We start from the raw sequence: 20,700 nt of genomic DNA, 5'->3' as shown, positions 1-20,700 counted from the left end.
CTAGGGCCGGGAAGTTCGTCTTGTAGGTCCACTCTGTTTCTGGTGAGCCGAATTCCCAGGTAATCGAGGTGAGTTCTGGCCCATGGGATGGGGAAGCTGGCTGCCAGGGATTCCACCATGGCCCTGGGGATGTTGACACCCAGAGCTGTCGATTTTGAGAGGTTGATGGTGAAGCCTGATGCTACCTTGAAGCTGTCCAGTTCCTCCCACAGGGCTCTAAGCAAGGTTTCTGGGTGGGTCAACGTCAGCAGCGCATCGTCAGCATGTAAGGCGGCTTTGTAGGTTTTGTCCTTGACCACAAGGCTGTGGACCCACGGGTTCCGGCGAATTCTAGAGACAAATGGTTCCATGGATAGCACAAAGATGAGGGGGGACAGGGGCAGCCCTGCCGAGCGCCCCTGGTTATCGCGATCATGGGAGAATTGCCGCCATTTATCCTGAGCGTTGTGGTGGGGTGTTGGTAATTCGCCAGGGTCCACTTCAGAAATTTCGGCCCAACCCCAAAGTGCCTCAGTGTTTCTTCCATGTAGGCCCAGTCGAGCATATCATAGGCTTTGTGCACATCGAGTGACAGGATCGCAATGCCCTCTCCTGATCTGTTTGCTGATTAATTGATGTTTAAGGTGCGTCTTGTGTTGTCTAAAGTGCGGCAGGCTGGGATGAACCCTGTTTGGACCAGGTTGATCATGTCCGGCAGGATACCAGCGAGCATGCGTGTCATGAGTTTTGAGAAGATTTTTGTGTCCATGTTCATCAACGCAATGGGTCTATATGACTAGCACAGTTCGGGGTCTTTCCCCAGCTTCAGTATCAGGATTGTGAGTGAGTCCTCCATCGACGGGGTGGTGTGGCCCGACACCAGGAAGGTGTTGTAGAGGGATGTCAGATGGGGGGTGGGGGGGCCAGGGTGTGGGCGAATTTTTGGTAAAAAGCGTCCGGGAAGCCATCGGGCCCAGGGTCGTGTATTTCATCGAGCAGATAACTTTCGGTCACTTCATCAGTGGAGATTGGGAGTTCCAGTGAGTCCAGCTGCGGGTGCGGGGAGGCCTTTGGAAGGATCGGAAATAACTGATGTGTGATTCCTTATCCATGAGATCCCCAGACATTACACTTCTGTGATGTTCAGTCATGATGGTCAGCTTCCCAACCTCTGTGCAGCAGGGCTTGCCCTCCTGGTCCCGCAGAACTAGAATGTTGTGCCTGGAGTGCAGCTTCTTAAGTTTGTGCACTAACAGACGGTTGGCCTTGTTGCTGTTGAGATAATAGTACTGCTTTGTGTACATTAAGGCTCGGACCGTTCGATCTGCCAGGTGCATCTCGAGGGCAGCTTTTGCTCTTCTGAGGTCTCTCCACCTTTTCACTGACAGTCGACTTTTATAGATTGCTTCTTTTTCCACCACCTCTGCCTCTAATTCGGAGAGTCGGAGTTGGTGTCTGCGTTTGTATGCCGCTGTGCACTCGATGGCTATGCCCCGGATCACTGGCTACATCGCATCCCACACCATGGCCTCAGAGGACTCCCTTGCTGTGTTTTCCGCAAAGTAGTTAGTGAGGGCTTCCGACAGTTCCCGGCTTGATGCCACATCCGAGAGCATGTAGTCCTGCAGCTTCTATGACCTCTGTGTGGGCGCTGGCAGGCCTGCTGTTTGTAATCGGGCTATTACTGGTGCGTGGTCGGAGATCACTCTCAGGCCGATGTGAACGTCCTCGATGCATGGGAACAGTGTGCTGAACATCAGCAGCAGATCTATCCTGGAGAACTCCCTATGGACGTGCGAGAAGGTGTAATCTCGGGCACTGTCATTCGCCAGTCTCCATGTGTCGATTTTTCCCTTAGGAACTCTGCGGGTCCCAGGGCCTGTGCGAAGTCCGATCTGGTGGGCGGTAGAGTCTTGTCAACACTGGGATCCGAAGTGAGGTTGAAATAGTCTCCGATCAAGACCTTCCCTGCGGCAAATGAGGTTATTGTCGGGATGATCTTGCGTAGAAAGTGTTGCTGGCCTTCGTTCGGACAATAGATTGCTGCAATAGTGATTGGGAGTTCTAGCCCGGAGACCTTTGAGTAGTAGGTATCTGCCCCCATGGTCTCGCTTCACTGTGACATTTGTTAGGGGTACTGCTTGACTAAGCAAGATGGCTACACCGCCTTTCTTTAGACCCGAGGAGGCACAGTACCTTTTGGGGTAGTGTTGGAAGTTGATTCGCTTTTCATCGGATGGCAGCGGGTGTGTTTCTTGCAGACACGATGTCCGCGGAGAGCTGGGATAGGCGGTGCTCTACTGATTTTCGTTTTCTGGGTGAGTTTAGGCCTTGGACATTCCATGTGATCATGGTGAGATCCTTAGAATCGTTTGTCATCCTGGTAGGCTGTGGTTATAGCTTTCCGAGGATGCCTTACGCAGCCTGGTGCCGTAGAGCCACATTGTGCGTTGGTTGGTTTGTTCCCTATGATGTGATTTGGTTCCCCTTTCGTCCCGGTCTGAAGGAAAAAAAACGTGGTCATCCGGGCCCGCATTCAACCAACGGGTCCTCAGGCTGGGCCAACGCAGCCAAAATGCGTGGAGGCAGTTAGGCTTCTTAGGTGGTGAATCTCGGTGCCCAATGGGTGGGCAGCCATTTTCTTAACGTTCATTGTTCGTAGCCGAGTCTTGGGAAGTTGGGGCCCGGCCAAGGATCACTGTGCCTGATGGCCCAGTGTTTCTACGTGCCCCTGTGCTGTCAGTCAATACCAGGCCGCTTGCCCTTGGAAGGGGGTCCTCTGATCCTACAGAGTTGTTTTTTCCACCCGGGACAAGGGCTGTGTGGGATCCTGTTGGGCTTCTTGCCTGGGTGGCGAATTTCCATCGGGAGCCTCGTCTCCCTCCCCGGGGCTTAGGAATTTCTTGGCTTTGTTTAGATTACATATGTGGCGGACGCCACCCTCCCAGGTGAAGGGCAGGGATGTGGGGTACCCCAGCAGTAGGGTATTCCCTTGTCCCTTAGCCACTCTGTGATTGGTCTTAAAGCCTTGCTTTTCGCAAGTGTGACCGCTGCCAAGTCCTGATATAGAGCAATGGAGGCATCCCTGAAGAGTATGCGTGGGGAGCTTCTCGCCTCTTTCATTATTTCTTCTTTGACTTTAAAGTAGTGCAGTCTCGCTACGACGTCCGGCGGGGTGGTTGAGTTTGGTCTTGGTCTTGTCCTTGTTCTGTGCATCAGCGGGGAGTCATCTGGTAAGGTCAAGATGAAGCGGAAGAGATTGCTGACATACCGCTCCAGTTCCGCATTCAGAATGGTTGAAGGGATCCCTCTTAGACGAATATTGTTGCATTGGGAGCGATTCTCCGCGTCCTCCTGCTTGAGTTCCAGGGCTTCGCACCTGGCCTCAAGTGCTGCTGGTCTGTTTGCGCCCCTGTCGATCGCATAGCTGTGTTCACAGAGGGCTGTTTCTGCCTCTGCTGTTCTCCCCTCCAGTTCCCCTAGGCTTCTGTCCAGGCCCGTGATTTTGCTCTTTACCTCTTCTGGTACTGCTTCGTGAGGGCAGAGAGGAGGTCCTGGAGATCGGACTTCGTTACTGTCTGTATCGTGGGTCCCGGACCCGGTTCCATGCCAGCGACCCCAGATGATGCTTCAGGCGCTCCCCTCTTCTGGGCCTTTCCGTCGCCAGGGTTAACATTAGTGACGCAATGTCTGTCTGTTTGGACATTTTCAGACTTTTTGGCCATCGTTAGCGGGGTGCTTATCTTTTGGTCCCACAAGATGAAAGTCGTCCTTGCCGCTGGGGCCAAGGGCGGTCCAGCAGGTCCGGCTACCACTAACGCAGGGGGCTGCTGACTCTGGTCCCGCTTGCTCACTGCTTTATTGATTAGGCCTAGTAGCTTGGGCTACTGTGATGGAAGCGTCACTGCTGGAGGGGGCCTGTAGTCCCACCGGGAGGACCAGGGTTGGCCTTGTGTAGCTGATGGCCTCCGGGAGCTTTTCGTTCACCTCTCGTGCTTCTGGCTCAAGATGTTTGCGAGCTCCCGAGGCCTTGAGGGCGTCGTGGAGGCCCTGTGTAGATTGGGGGGCGGGGGGTGTCAGTCAAGTGCTCTGCACTGTAGGGTTTGTGCTGAGCCGCTGTGCAGGGCCCCCGGGGATGGCCCTAGATGCTGAACCTGTTAGTACCAGGTGTTCGAGATTTGTCAGACCCCGTCTGGAAGGCTTGCTGGGTTTCCGGTCTGGGTGCGAGTGCGGGTTGGCTCGCTGTTGGGCTTTTTTAATTTTTTTTGGGGGGTAGAGTGCCCATCCCTTGCTTTGAGGGTTGGGGGCTCAGGTCAAGGCCTCGGCCCCCACGTGGCAGGCTTCGATGTTGTGGGGGTGTGTCCTCCCTTCTGGCGGAAGAGGGTCGCTCTGGATTGGCTAGGGCTATTAGGAATCTGCACCCTTGTCCTCTGCTTTGTGTCCTTGTGGGAGCCTGAATCAACTATGGGGCGGCATAGCAGGGCTGACAGTCTCCCCTCAAGGTTCAAGCTGTGCTTAGGCTCCAGGACCCTCCCGGTGAGGCTGTTGCTGGGCTTCAGGCCTGACCGAAGCCGCAGGTCAGTGGGGGGGAGGGGCAGACTACAGCGGCCCAAGATGGCTCCCTCGATGCTGTGGGGTGGCTCTGGAGGGCCCCCGGGCTGGACGCCCCCCCCCTGGTGGAGATGGCCATAGGGGTGCTGGATCCTTACCTCCTGCGATGGGAGGGTGTGGTGCCAGGGCCCGCTGAGGTGACGATAGTGGGCTGGAGGACCCAAAGAGTGGATCTGGTCGACCTCTCCCAGCAGGTGGGGGTGGCGGCTGAGTGGAGTGCCGCAGAGTGTCGCCGGACCGTGTGAACTTTCTCTCCTATCCGCAGGCATTGGGCGTCGGACAGCGTCCTCTGCTGTGCTGGGCTCCTTCATGTGGATGGTTGCGCAGCGGGCCCCCTGAGTGTGCCGCGACCGTGCGCCTGGAGCGATCAGGGGCTACCAGTCAACCGCGGCCTTTTGCAGGTCCGTTGTTGCGGATGTGTTGTCACTCCCCACGGATCATCCGGGCGTCGCTTCTGCCCTGGCCCCAGGATGAGGCCGCCCAGGCCGGGACGCTGGGGTGATGGCTGCCGGAGGATCCCGGGCACTGCCCACGGCCAGTCGGGCCCCCTGCAGGGTAGCCGTTGCTTCGCTTGCTTGTCGCCGAGTGATTGGGGGTCCCCCCTGTTGCCGCACCGAGATGAGACGACAGACCAGGGAGCCGGGCGATTTTGGCCAGTCCCCGTGCAGTGCGGGCTTGAGGACACTCGGTTAGGTCAGGACTATGTGGGGCCTCCCCGCAGTGGGGTGGCAGGTGTCCTTCAGCGTCGCTTCAGGCTCAAGCTTGAGCGAGCCACGGCGTCCGGCGACTGCAGTGGGTTCGGCGCGGGGCCTCTGGTGCCATCTTGCTGCATCATCTCACGGCCCGCGCGGCTCCCCCAGCAGCTCAAAAATCTCTGCTCTCCCGGATCGCAGGACGACCACAGTCAAGACATGTGTGCCTCGGACCTTCAGCTAATGCACAGTGCACTTTTCCTGTGCTGAAGGGCTGGTTCACCGGAGCATACTTGCTGGATGCGTGGCACCAGCCGGAAGCTCTCACGGAGCCACTCCGACCACCATGGTGTCAAAGCCTGCAAGCCTCCATACACTATTTTCTATAAGGTCAATGTGGTTCTTAAGGTGAAACACACCTTTTTACCCAAAATTGTATCTGAATTCCATCTGACTTAGAAAATAACATTGCCATCATTTTACTCTCCTCCGCACCCTGTGAAGGATGAGGAGAGGCTACACAGGCTTGATCCTGAGCGTGCACTAAGTTTCTATATCATCAGAATGGCAAGACTTAAGACAAGATGACCAACTGTTTGTTGGCTACACAGGCCACAAGTTGGGTATGACAATCACTAACCAAACGTTATCCAGATGGATAATACTGGCAATATCTGAATGCTACAGATTAGCGGGAAAAGGTCCTCCAGACGGCCTTCAGGCTCATTCGACTAGGGGCATGGCTACTTCCTCTGCATTACTACAGAGGGGAGTACCAATTAAAGAAATGTGTGCGGCTGCCACATGTTTGTCCGTACACACATTCACCAAACATTACAGTTTGGATTCTTCTTCTTCAAGCCGGGAAAGCTTATTTGGTAAGGCAGCGTTGCATTCTGTGCACACAGGCCTATGAGAACTCCTAAATTGTCATGAACAATTCTGTTTCCCTCCTCCAGGAATACTAGAACTGCTTTGGGAGTCTTTCATAAGAGAAGGAATACGTGGGAGGACACAATCCATTCGAAGAACAAGTTACTTACCCCGGGTAACTTTCTTTCAACTGGATGTTCCTCCCCTGTATTCCTTATCGCCCCTCCCAACCTACCCCGCAGTAGAATTTCCTTTGCTATGCAGTCTGCGCTCTCTCAGGAGGACTAACTGTCAGGTATGGGGTAAATCGTACATTCGTAAAAACCTGAAGTGAAGCCAACGGACGCTGCTATATATACCTTCAGTGACGTCGAGACCGAGGCCTCCGAGGGACATCAAGTCGACTGGCATCAACGCGCAGTGCCCTCTGCTGGAAAAAGAATTCCGAAGCAGCTAAGCTGGATATTGGAAATATCATAAGATAAGGAATATGTGGGAGTAACATCCAGTTGAAAGAACGTTCCCAGGGGTGAGTAACTTGTTCTTCTTGAAATAAATGTGTAAAACCCCTAGTATTCCAGGAGATTAGCTGAAGGTCCTCAATTGATTGCATTTGGTCTTGGTTGTTAAATTGGACCAGTCCTTGTATCCAAAGCTGTTGCCAGCCAGCTCCAACCTTCAGTTTCCTCTGTTTCACTGCCCCCAACGCCATGCTAGTTATTTGCCTTTTTGTGCTGACTACCCTCAAACACTTAATCTGTAAAGGCGAGGCCCTATTAAGGCAAGAATTCAGATAGTTATGGGGAGGCCGCAGTTTAAGTGCGGGACTTCTATTGAGTTTAAGGGCGAATGTGGATATGTCAAACCCCCAAGAACTAATATGGTCAGTTGCTGGAATTACTTTATCCTTGACAAGACTTGAATTAAAATGTAATATAACGTTGTCAAGTCGATAGTCATTCCAAAATCCGACACAATCAATGTCCGTAGACTCCCTAGACTCAAGTTGTACAAGTGATGGTAGAAGAAGAGGAGTTTAAAAAAAAAAACTTTAAAGGCAGCAATCAGGAAAACATGTCCAGTACATTTGTCGGATAGACGTTGTCTCGGTACAGTACATACACAATTATACGTAGTTCACTCACACCGTAGTATTCGCTTATTGTGTAGATAGTTCATTCTTTAGCTAGATAAGTTCTAAACTCTCCCCATATGTCTTTGGGGCGGTAAGTACGTGGTATCATTGATATATATAGATCTTCACATTCATTCACCAAGGTGAAGTCTTTCAGCCATTGCTGCATGGATGGAGGGCATTGAGCTTTCCATTTTCTGAGTATGCACCTTTTCACCACTATATTCCCCATGTTTAAAAAGGCTCTAATCCTTCTTTCCATCAGTTCCTGCCACAGTCCAAGTAGCGCAGACATCGGAGTAACCTCTAGATGCCTTCCAATAATTTCAGACATTGCCATGTATATCTGTTTCCAGTATTTCAATAGGCTCGGGTAGGACAAGAACATGTGCAAACATCCAGCCTCGATCACTCTGCATCTCGGACATAGACCATTGTGATCCGGGAATGCCCGCTTTAGTTTTTATGGTGTGTAGTGGTAGCATGTGTAACACTTTGTATTGAATAAGTTTCAACCGGCCATTCATGGATACTGACGTGGTAAATCTGCACATAGCTACCCATTGTTCATCATTTATCTCCTGGTTCAGCTCTGTCTCCTATTTCTCACGTGCAGGGTCCCCCCGTGTCAGCATCCCAGCTAGTATTTCCCTATGTAAGATAGTAAGTACGTGTCTACACCCACTATAATTGGAGATATAGGCCAGCAGTTTGTTTGACCGGGTAGGATTCCCATCTAGCCCGTATCGCTGCTTGTAGTCTGTAATATTGTAATAATCCCACCTGCGTGTCCCTATTTTTTGCTTTTAAATCCTCAGCTGTTAAAAACTTCCCATCAGAGAACAGGTCCTCTGTACAGTTATATCCCAAAGGTTCCCATCGCTTACGAATCGCAGCGTCTCGTGTGGGAGGGAGATGTGGGAAATCCCCCAGCGCTAGCCAATGGTAATACAGAGTTATTTCAACTGTTCTAAGAAAAATATGCTTCCAAGTTCTTAATGTGATTGACACTGGGTTGTATGGGCAATCGTTTCTATATGCATTATCCATTATGAGCGTCATCATTTCTAGCCCCTTCGTCGCTGATCCTTCTAGTTTGACATGTGTTAGTCTCCCACGTGCCATACCAAAAGGAGGCAAATTGTGTTTAGGCCACTATTCATTAAATATGTAGGTTCGGTCCATTGAACCCACCCATGGAGTATGGTAATGCCATTAATTCCCATTTACTCCTACGTCCCGTCCCCTTTCCTCCATACTTTTGGGACATTTGGTCCTGTGGGATGGGACCGCAGCACTTTTTGTAAAAAAACATCAGATTTAAAAATGGGTCCTTCTCTTTTTACGCAGGGTACTGCATGCGGCCGGAACCCCGCCCTCATTCGCTCTGCCTCGCGCATCGACCTTCAGTCCTTTTCGCCGAGCGGTCAGGGCTGGATGCACTATCATCACTGGGAAGACCTTTTTCTTCCTGTCGTCCTTCTCTCCTGCTCCGGTTCTGCGGTCGCGTAGTCCTCCGTCGATTCCGGAGCGTCTGGGATTTGCCACTTGTTCCTCTCGCGAGCCTCGCTTCGCTAGGGCGGATCCCCATTCTCTCTGCTTGGAGTGTCTGGGACCGGATCACTGTTGGGACTCGTGTTTCTTCTTTGTTTCCCTTTCAGTCCGGGCACTTCAATGTCATCTTCGTCAGTGGGTGGAGATCTTTCAGAATGTTCCTCCATCGCATTTCCAACTCTTCGACGGAAATAAGAGGCGCCCGGTAAATTCCTTACTTTTCAGGGCAACCCGGCCGGGGGACTCCTTCCTGGGGTCCTCCAGGTCCGGGAGGGGCTTCAAAAGCTCTGCTACCATGCTTCTCCCTGAGGTGCCTTGCAGGCCTAATAGGCGTACCAGAGTTTTCTCTGAGGGTTTCCGCGAGGAGCCTGCCTTTACCGGATCACGATCCGAGTTTCACTGATCAGGTGCTAATAGCCAGCATAGTCATGCTGAGGCGTTGGGTACCGGAGTTCGCTCCAAGGTCGTCTTTTCAGGAGCTTCCCACACAGATAGGCTTCTGTTGGGGTTTTCTGTACCGAACCACGGTTCGAGACCCCTCTCGAGGGAGTTTTTAAGACCGGACCATATTCCGAGGTTCCTCTTAACGAGGCGAAGGTGTGTACCAACAGAACCGAGAGGCCTGTTAAGGTCTTGTCTGTGAAGTGGATTCCTCAACTTTCCCACGCTCACGGAGTCACCGGTTCTGTTGAGGGGGCACAGAGAAAGGTCATCGACCGTAACTCCTCTGTTACCGGCATTGCCGAGGTTCCGCCTTCGGAGGCTAATTCAAGGGACAGGATGTCCAGTAAACCTCCAAGGCCACATAGTACCGGCTCAGCCGAGGATCCTTGTGTCAAGGCTAAAATCTCTGTCAAGTCCTCTGACCAATCTGTGGAGTCAACTGCCACATCTACACATGTGACGCAGTTCTCCTCAGATGTTCACAAAATGGCGGGCCTTCCCGCGTGGTCTATGGCGGCCATGTTGTATTCTTCCCTCACACCCACGCTATCGACGGCGGGTCCTGGGAACCTTCTTTTTTCGGTGGACTACCTTTTCCACATGACAGTGTGAATCTGTTCCGCCCTTCCTATGACTGGCATGCTCAGATGCCGCTACCATATTCGGTTTTGCTTCCTCCTACATCTGCCCCATTGATCTATGTAGACCCGGTTGGTGGCGGGCCCTCTTGGCAGCCCTCCTCACTGCGTTCGTGTGGTTGTGCTCCTCAGGAGAGGCCTCTGCTCACTCCAGCGCCTAAGGCCTTTTTTGGGAAATGTCATAGTCTAATGAACTCTGATCCCATGAGGGATTACTTTAAAGGCCTCTTTAGGGAAATCTGCCCTCAGACTCCGTTGCCTACCCTGATAGTTTCTGTCACTCGCCTGTCGCCCCGGCGGCAGCACCTCCTCTGCCTCCCGGCCCGCCTCCGGCTCTTCCGCCTCTGCCTCCCTTGTCGCCGGTGGACAAAACTCCAGCAGAGCGTGATGTCAATCTGACGCTGTCGCAGTCAGGGGGATCCGGATGCTCTAGACGACCCTTTGGCAGATCAGGATAGTGAGGACCAGACCTGCGCTGTACGAGCATTTCACGACCGGGTACTGGACATGTCACTCCTTGACATACCAGTGCCTCAAGCACCCGCTCGACAGGAAGGGGTGCTTTCGGGGGCACTAACCGTGTCTCCACAGGAGCGCACCGGCCTGTTCCTTCAGAGGGACGTTCTGGCCGAGGCCCGCAAGGTCTGGGATAAACCTCACACCGGGCTGCACGTAAATAAAAGGATGGGTGCCTGTTACAGGCTTCACACCTCAGAGGAAGTAGCCTTGGCGTCATGCCTGCTCCCGTCCTAGACGGTGGTAGCGGCCGCCATTCTGCAATCTAAGGCTGCGTCTTGCGCAGCTGCGGCTCAAGTTCTGTCCAAGGAGGACAAATTGCTTGATTCCTTGGGCAAGAAGATTTTTGTGAATTTGGCGCTGCAATTGCGTCAGGCTAACGCAGAGCTCATCCTGGCGGCGGTGAATTTGAAACTGTGGAGAGATTTGGCTGGCTTCCAGGAGTTCATTCCTGGTGACAGGTCAGAAGACTTTAAAGGCGGCTTGTCAGACGCCAGGCGGTTGGTGCGGGATATGCTGGAGGCTGCTGCACACCATGTTGACACCTCAGCTCGTGGCCTCATGCTGGGGGTGGACACCTCTCGTCAGGCTTGGTGTCATGCAACACATTTTTCGAAGGAGGTCCAAGATAAAGTTCTGGACCTGCCTTTTGAGGGCAAAGAGTTGTTTCATTCCTCAACGGAGGACGAGCTCACCAAGACTAAGGCAAGCATGCAAACTGCCAAGTTTGTCGCTGCTCGTGAAGGCCCCAGTCAAAGCTCAGAGATCTGGGTCCCTATCTCGATCCTCTTCAAGCTTCAGAAGGTTCCAAGACCGCAGGTCACACAGGACTGATCACCCGCCAGGTAACTCCCGCCTGAGGCAGCAACGTGGCCGGTTTTTCTCTCGGTCGTCGGCCTCCTCTTGAGGGACAGGTAGTCTCTCTGCCGAATAGTCTGCAAAATGATATTTTTTTGGCACTCGCACGAGACTCCAGTGGGAGGACGAATCTCGTCTCATCTGGAGGCGTGGCAAACCATCACCGACAACCGGTGTGTTTTGTCCATCGCTTGGGCGGGCTTCTGCTTGCCCCTATCCCACCCTGCAATCCTCCCTTTCAGCAGTCGGGGACGCCCTCCCTCAGAGCCGAGGTCCAGAAGCTTCTAGATCTCAGGTCAGTTGAACTCGTTCCCCTAAGGGAACGAGGGGAGGGCTTCTACTCTCGTCTGTTTACGGTGCCAAAACCCAACCAGGCAGGCCTGCGCACCATTCTAGACCTTTCCCAGTTCAACCTTTCTCTTCCCCAAGAGAATTTCAAGATGATTACGCCCTGCCAAATAAAGTCCTCTCTTCAGAAGGGCGACTGGCTCAGCGTTGTGACCTTCAGGATGCTTATATGCATATCCTGATTTGGAGCCCGCATCCGAAATATCTGTGGTTCTCCTTGGGAGAGGAGCACTACCAGTTTCGAGTGCTCCCTTTTGGTCTCAGCTCGGCGCTGCGTGTCTTCACGAAGATGATGTCCGTCATCGCTGCCTTTTTAAGGCTACAGGGTATTCATGTGTATCCGTATTTGGACGACTGGCTTCTGCGCAGTCCTTTTCCGGTGAAAGCCTCGAGCAATCTTCAGTCTCTCCTTCAGCTCCTGTTCAGTCTTGGGCTGTCCGTGAACTGGCGGAAATCCTCCATGACGATCTCTCAGGACCTGATGTTCCTGGGTTTTCGTTGGAATAAGATCGACTGCAGAGTGTACTTGACTGTGGACATGATGGCGGATGTGTTAACCACGTGTCAAGTCTTCATTCAGTCGGAAAGCATGTCCACCTGGTGGTTTCAGAGGCTTCTGGGCCTCATGGCCTCGTGCGTTCTTGCTCTTGCCCTTGCGCGTCTCAAGATGTGATTTATGCAGTTGGCTCTTCGCAGCTCCTGGCTTCAGGCAGTGGACCCGGAAACCAAAATGGTTCCGGTTCCACCCTGCACGATGACAGATCTCCTATGGTGGTCTTCTTCCAGCAATCTGTCGGTGGATGCCTCTTTTCAGGAGAACTCCCCTCAGGTGACCATTACGACAAACTCCTCCCTTATCGGGTGGGGTGCGAAGATGGATCATCTTCATGTTTACAACCTATGGTCCCCGCAGGACAGACAATTTCACATAAATTATGTGGAGCTTCTGGCGATTTTCCTGGCGCTCAAAGCTTTCAAGCCAGGGATTGCGAACAAAGTGGTCCGCATCCGCACGAACAATGCGGTATCCATGTTTTACGTCAACAAGCGGGGGGCGGGGGGGTGGGTACCAGGTCACTTCCCCTTGTAGATCTAGCAATTCGGATTTCGGAATGGGCCATTCAGCACATCGTTTGGCTGTTGGCAGTACACATTCCGGGCCAGATGAATGTAACGGCAGATTCTCTGTCGGCAAGCGGTGGTCAGCTACGAGTGGGAGCTGAACAAGGAGATCCTCTCCGACCTCTTTCGCCATTGGGGCACTCTAGTAGTGGACCTCTTTGCGACCTCATCAAACAGGAAACTTCCTCTTTATGCTTCCAGGAACGGGCTGGGAGCCTCTTCCCTGGGGGATGCTCTCGAGATTCCGTGGTACTATATGCGAGCCTACGCCTTCCTGCCTCTTCCTCTGATTCACCAGGCGCTATGCAAGCTCAGGAACATGTTGAATTGCACTCTCCTGTTCATAGCCCTGTGGTGTCCAGCCAGATGCCGGTTTTCGGAGCTTCAACATCTGTCGGTCTGCTCGGCCGATCGGGTGTCCGCTGATTCCCAACCTGCTTCACCAGAGCGATCAGCAGATGTGGCACCCCACCCCACAATCTTCCAGCTTGGCGGCCTGGTGCCTGAGTTCAAACCTTTGGAAAGATTCAATTTGTCCGAGGATAATGAGTATCATCCAGGTGGCTAGAAAACCTTCAACCAGGTCTCAGTATAGGAGCAAATGGCTCTGTTTCTGTCCCTGGTGTTTAGCAAAAAAGCTAGACCCCAGAAAAGCTGTCATCGACACGGTGCTGTCCTTCATTTCTCATCTGGCAGCTTCGGGCATGCATGTCTTGCAGCACTTATTTGTCGGCTATTGCCGCTTACCTGTCTTCGGACTCTTGCTCTTATTCTTTGACAAACCCTGTCATTAAAAGGCACTTTGCGGGTCTATTGCATCTGTATCTACCTGTGCATAACCCGCATCCTAAGTGGGATCTGAATGTGGTTCTTACTGCTTTATGCCATAAACCCTTTGAGCCCATCGCTATGGTGGACTTGAAATTCCTTTCATGGAAAATGGCTTTTCTGATTGCAGTAACTTCGGCAAGGTGTGTAAGTGAGCTTCAAGCCTTGTCGGTAGAACATCATTCCTCACCTTTCACAAGGATAAGGTTCTCCTTCGGACCAATCCTTCTTTCCTTCCAAAGGTGGTATGTGATTTTCATCTGAATCAGTCGTGTATTTCCTTACCAGTTTTTTTTCCCCAGAAACGGCCTCCGATGCCGAGGGTTCTGCATAATTTGGATGTAAGGCGAGCTCTCAAGTTTTATTTGGACAGAACATCTAATCTTCAGAGCTCTTGCCAGCTCTTGGTGACCTTCGGTGACCCGAAAGGAAAGCAAGCCTCGAAAGCAACTATCTCCCGATGGATTGCTTCCTGTATCTCTGAGGCGTATACCATTCAGGGCATTCAGCCTCCGAAGGGAATTCATGCCTATCTTGTGCGGGGCAAGGCAGCTGCCATTGCCTTCCAAAGATGTTCCCTGGGAAACCATTGCCAAAGCAGCTACGTGGGCTTCCCCATCAGCTTTTGTGAAACATTCCTGCTTAGACCTGAGCTCCAGGGCTGATGCTCAGTTCGGGCAAGCTGTTCTCAAAAACCTCTTTCAGTAAAGGAGTTCCATCCACCCCTCATCCTGTAAGGAGTGCTTGGTAATCTCCAAAAAGTATGGAGGAAAGGGGACAGGACGTAGGAGTATAACAAAGTTACTCACCGTAGTGACTACCTTACTCCTAGTCCCTTTTCCTCCATACGCCCGCCCGCCGTCCCCTCTAATAAGTATCCTCTATTATTGCTTAAATGCCCTCAGACCTGGCGATAGAAAAGGACTGAAGGGCGATGTTTGGGGTGGAGCAAAGGGGGGCAGGGTTACGACCGCGTGAGGGTACCCCGCGTAAAAGCAGGAGGACACATTTTTCAATTTGATGCTTTTTAAAAAAAAGTGCTGCGGTCCCGTCCCATAGGACGGAATGTCCCAAAAGTATGGAGTAAAGGGGAATATGGACTATGAATAAGGTAGCCAGTACGGTGAGTAACTTTATTTTCTGCACAGCTCCATAGTGCCACAAGAATATAGCTAAGGTTTTATTTAACTCTTTGAAAAAGTGGTTGCCTGGTCAAATAGGTACATTGACAAACGTGTATATTATTTTAGGTACTAATATCTTTTTAATTAGTGCGAGCCTGCCAGCCAATGTTAGGGGGATCTGTGACCATGCAGATGTTTTAGCGCTTGTGTACCTCGTCAGGGTAGCATAATTGTCTATTAACGCGTTCTGGGACTGGACACCAGGGGGCGCACAGACAATCATGCTCTCTGTGTGAGCTCCGCGTCGACGATCCAAAAAGAGGATTGAGCCCCCGCTTTTGGACCCCCCCCCAGCGGATATACATCGAGCAGCTTACAGTGGGAACATCCCCCCTCCCACCTCCCTCCCCACCAGCAAAAATCCTGGGGAAAATCGGCCTGCAATTCCCCCAAGAAATCACCAGCCGAAGAATACGGCCTGCCGGACCCGGGCCAGTGAATATGGAAGTAAAGCAGGCGCACGTGAATTAGCCGACTTTGCGCTGCTGAATGCTCGTCCTGCAACGCCGTGGATAGCTTGCCGGCGTGTGAACCCCCACTCCGACACTGAACTATACACAGCCTCTGGAACACAGGGCGGCGATCAAGCGCCAAACGAGGAGGACGAACCCAGTAGAAAGGAGGGCGGCCTTCTGGAGCCCGCGAACCGCTCCTACCTATAACTACACCGACGGAGCACAGTGGAACCATCTCCAGCGGTGAGCCCGCCCTTGCCCTTTGTCCCAGAGTCTGCGGCACGTAGCGAGAGATTGGGCTGCCCGGTAGGAGAGACCGGAGCCGTCCTCGCACGGAGGACCAGAAGCAAAAGCATGCACGATGCGCTCAGCGCCCCCAGGCACCTTCCTGCTCGCGCCGCAGCCCAGTAGATCCCAAATACCCTGCCCTGAAGTGTGCTGGGAGCCGTGGAGCCGATTAGACCTCCAGGACAACGGACATCTCCGAGAGGAACTCCACAAGCGCAGTGGACATTCGCAGAGTGAGTGAAAGTTTACACATCTTACTCACCCCTGCGCCCCCACGGCCCCTTAGCGTCCAGAAATACACAAACCTGAGCACTCCTACACCAACCACTGGAGCGGCACAAATACGGTTGGGCACCCCCAATGTACGGTAAGTGAACAGCAGGCCCTGACCGGCTCCACGCCTATAGGAGCGGGCGAGGTACAATACAGGGAGCATAGAGTGTACTAAGGGCTAACTGCCCAACCACATGAAGCCAGTTGAAAATTAAATGTCACAACGTAAGTGCAGAGACACTAATGCACTCAATTGAACGATTGCAACTTCTAAACTCACGGCAAGAAGAGAAAGTGACCTTGAGAACCCTAACAATGTGTTATTAGTGGGCCCCATCGGCCCCCAGCCCACCCTACACCTGAACCTCAGCGAGCCATATACCCTCCCATAACTGGATAAGAAAAGGGTAAGACCACAGCGACCTCCGTTGGATGCAATCCTAAAAGCGGTGAGAAGAGGAGGAGAGCCCACCAAAGGGAGAGTGGAGAACAACCACTCCTTGACAAAAGCCCTAACATTGCTGCCTGTCCTGGAATCAATCTGAAGGCATCCTCATATATGCTAAGAGTACCAAGTACATACGACCTGACCTCTCTCTGAGAAAGTGGAATAGGAACCGACTCCACCACATACACAACCAAAGAAGGGAAAAGTGGTACAGGGGGGAAAATGTGGCACTACCCCAACGTTAGTGAACTGCCTCCGCCATAATGACTGGTGCATACAACTGAATCCCTATTGACAGTAACATTGCCGAGATCTTGAAAGATGCATAACCAAACGCCCAACTCTTCAGCGCCTTGTGAGACTGGTTAACACTCACTCAAAACATCCATCAAGTATTTGGACCGATCTGCTCCTAGCGTATTCACTATCCAGCGCCAAAACGCCTGTACAAGTGTACACGAACGTGCGTAAAAATATTTACACCGAATAAGAGGCACTAAGGAGTGATCCTCGCCCCAGCAACCAGATAGCCTCCACTGGTGTTGCCACCCGAGACCGCCTGTTGCCTACGATAACCCATGGGCACTATCAGTCAGTGAAGTATGAACCACACATAGACTGTCCATAGAACGACGATCTGGTACGCCTGCCCTCCCTGTGAGACACAACCTTGGATGACCCCCCCCCCCCCCCCCCCTGGAAAAAAATCCTCTTCCACTCCAGATCCCTTACTGAATCCCACAGGCACTTCTCCGGCCCCGTCACGAACCACGCAAAGGCCTGAGCGCATGGCCAGTACTGCGTCCGCTAATCTACGCTTCTACTAAGAGGGTAAGGCCCCTGACTACGGGGCGTGTGCCTCCTCTGACCTATGTTCCACTCTATGAACGCAAAAAGTAAGCTCGCCAAATACACCTAAGCCCCGTCCTCCCCAACCCCTGAACAGAAAACGACAATGTCGAGACGCAGCGGAAGCTGGGGCCGCCGTCACCAAGGGCGACATTGCTGCTTTGCTATGTGAGATAGACGATGGGGGCCAGCCTAGGGGGTAAGATCGACAGGATCACGCAGAGAATGGATAATTTTGAAGAGAGATTAGAAGGTCTAGAGAACAATCAGGCCTTAATTGACACTCTCGAAGCCCAGATGGACACAAGGATCTGTAACATTGAAAAAAGGGAGGAGGAGAAACGCCTAAAAATGGATGATTTGGAAAACAGAGAAAGAAGGAATAACCTCAGATTTTTTGGCATCCCGGAGTCCGAGGGAGGAACTGAGGACTCACTCAAAACCACAATACATAACATCATATAAATCCTAATGGCAGATGAGGAGATAGACAAACCTAAAATGGAGCAGATCCACAGGGCAGGTGGGCCCCCCGGCGGGCCATGCTCTGTCCTAGCAAGGTTTCACCGATATCAGGGCAGAAATAGGATCCTGGCGAAGGCCAGATCCGGGGACACGCTCACACTGGGGGGTGCACAAATCACTATCTTCCAGCACCTATCTTCGCTCACACTGGCGTTGAGGCGCCTTTGTAGCCCCCTGACGAAGTGGCTCAAGGAACAGGGCACAAGATACAGGTGGGGATATCCCTTTTCCCTCACATTTGAACACGGTAGCACGAAGATCGTCCTTCGGTCCGAGCAAGAGATCAAGGACTGTATTGCGGATATACTTGGAACGGCCCCAAGAGGGGGCGAAAGCGATGGGCCCGAACAGGCTGGAATGCAATGGGAAACCCAAGGCCCTAGAAGGAGAAGAGTGAAAGGATCAAGGAAATACAGGCGACCAAATAACACACACGAAAATGGAAAATGAAAGAGAATTCTGAAAACCTTGCAAACCGGCTGACCGGAATCTACGTCTACAATCCCCGGAGATAATCATTCATCATCCCGGGGCGACAAAATCACCAACAGGGAGACGGCACCCGGCCACAAAACCTCCCCCTAGAAGGCATATGAGCATGCGACGGACATGCCGGAGAACACACGTATCGTTGCACTTTTGTTTCCTCTTCTCTGTTATTGTTGAAATAAAAGATGTTGGGGGGAGGGGGAGTGGGAATGGGGGCTCAATGGTATGTTACGATAGTATATTCGGATGGGACCGTGAGGTAACGGTCTCCACTGGTGGTCCGATACTTGACTGAACATTTCCACCAAGTCCGAATCGGACGCCGTCAAGGTGTCGAAAATGACACGTCTTCAGTTCTTGGGTTCACTTGAACACCATCAACTCAGGGAGGGGGGGACAGGAGAAGAGGAACTTGGAAACAGTAGCATCAACGTCTAAACGAATTCGCTATATTAATGATAGCATGGGAAGGAAGAATCGAACATTGGTCTGGCCACCTGAAGTGAGCGATCCTCCAGGAGTATCCAACAATGGCGATACCCAATGAACACATGAGGGACTCGCTCAAGGTCGGGACCATTAATGTTAAAGGCTTGAACTCGCCCACTAAAAGGTCCCCAGTCCTCGGGGAATTCCGCAGATCCAATATTGATATACTCCTCCTGCAGGAGACCAAGTATGTTAAGGGTGAGGAGCGGAGCATCCTGGGGAAGTGGGGAGGTTTGGAGTTCTGGGGCTCGGGCCCACTCAGAAGAGGTGGTGTCGGTATCCTACTTAGGAAAGGAATCAAATTCGAAGTGAACAAAATATGGTCTGACGTTGGGGGCCACACTCTGCTCGTAACGGGCAAAATAGCAAAAGTTCAGGAAACTATTGCCACCGTCTACGGACCTAACACTGGACAGGTCGCATTTCTTGAGAAAACAATCCCTAAAATAATGCTAGAAGCTACTGGGCATATCATCCTGGGAGGGGACTTCAATCAATGTGCTTACCCGTACAAAGATTGGAAACCGGGCAGATCTGCACTGAGACAACAATATAAGGGAGAGCGTACTGAACTGGCGGCAAAGATGGAACTGTATAACATGAAGGACGTGTGGAGACTCATACACCCCATCGAAAGTAGATACACCTTCTATTCCAACCCACATCACACATTTACGCGTATTGACTACATATATCTCACAAATGATCTCACAACCACTACACACCATTCGGACATTGTCCCGATAAGCTGGTCCGACCACGACATGGTACTCGCCAATATCAATTGGGCGGACCTACCGGTCAACGGAGGGAGGTGGAGGTGCAACGAGACCCTCTGGAAGGATCAGGTTTTCAAAACTACCATGGAGACTGAAATCAATGAATATTTTACAATAATTAATGATGGCGAGGTCTCCAAACAAATGATCTGGGAAGCTGGGAAGGCCACATGGAGAGGTATTCTGATACGAGAGTGGTCCTCCAAGAAAAGAGACCGTAAGATCATGGAACAAAGGCTACGGACCGAATTATCTCAACTGAAGGGAGAGATGAGGAAGGCTCCCGAGGTAGACCCAGACAAAATGAAAATAGCCCTACAAAAAAGGGAAGAGCTACGATTGTTGGAGCGCGACCAAGTAGTACGCAAACTGCAGTTTTTGAAACAGAAATTCTACGAAAAAGGAGACAAGGCCGACTCTCTACTGGTTGCCAGGCTCAGAGAACAAAGGGCAGAGCACAAGATAGACGAAATAATCGACGACTCCGTCCCCTCTGCCCAGATCCCCTGCTCTATCCCGGAATCCTTTGCCAATTTCTATGAGATTATACACTTCTGAAACAACCTTCGACCACTCGGATATAACTGCATACTTATTCCCGATCATCATGCCTACAATAACGCAAACAGAAACCGAGGTCCTTGATTTCCCAATTAGTGAACAAGAAATCCACGATGCACTTAAAAGGTTAACACTAGGCAAATCCCCAGGGGGGAAGATGGGTACACTGCTGGGTTCTATAAAACCTTTAGTAAACAACTAACACCCTTCCTGGCGGAACTATTTAACGAAATTATAGAAACTGGCGTGGCGCCAAACTCCTTTAAAAAAAGCACTTATAACAGTGATCCCCAAGGAAGGGAGAGACCCCAAGTCCTGTGGATCATACCACCCTATTTCCCGCCTTAACCTTGATGCCAAAATCTACGCTAGGGTATTGGCTGCCAGACTGGAAACATTAATGCCCCGCTTAATCCACCCAGACCAGGTCGGGGTTTATACTAGGGAGACAGGGAGCTGATTCCATGCGCAAAACATTACACCTCATCCACACGGCCCATAACCTTCTTAACGACCCTGTCCTATTGTCAATATATGCCGAGAAGGCCTTTGATAGAGTGGAGTGGGATTTTCTGGGAGCAGTGCTGCAGAAGGTGGGAATAGGCCCAAGAGCTAGAAAGGGAATACAAGCAATATACACAGCCCCCATGACAGCGATATTTGTCAATGGAGAATACTCCAGGTGGTTCGAATTGAAGCGTGGGACTAGGCAGGGATGCCCCCTCTCTGCAATTCTATTTGCACTTTCGCTAGAACCCCTGG

General features: G+C 51.9%; 1 protein-coding gene across 1 annotated transcript in view; it reads left to right on the top strand.

The window, feature by feature from the left end:
• The window catches only part of TUBGCP5 (tubulin gamma complex component 5), a 1,250,274-nt gene that overhangs the window by 575,979 nt on the left and 653,595 nt on the right, over window positions 1-20,700 (top strand). The gene's annotated exons all lie outside the window — the stretch shown is intronic.

This window comes from Ambystoma mexicanum, chromosome 7p, assembly GCF_040938575.1.
Source record: "Ambystoma mexicanum isolate Mex_15411 chromosome 7p, UKY_AmexF1_1, whole genome shotgun sequence".
In the NCBI taxonomy this organism is placed as follows: domain Eukaryota; kingdom Metazoa; phylum Chordata; class Amphibia; order Caudata; family Ambystomatidae; genus Ambystoma; species Ambystoma mexicanum.
This window is presented reverse-complemented; position numbering and strand designations above follow the sequence as displayed.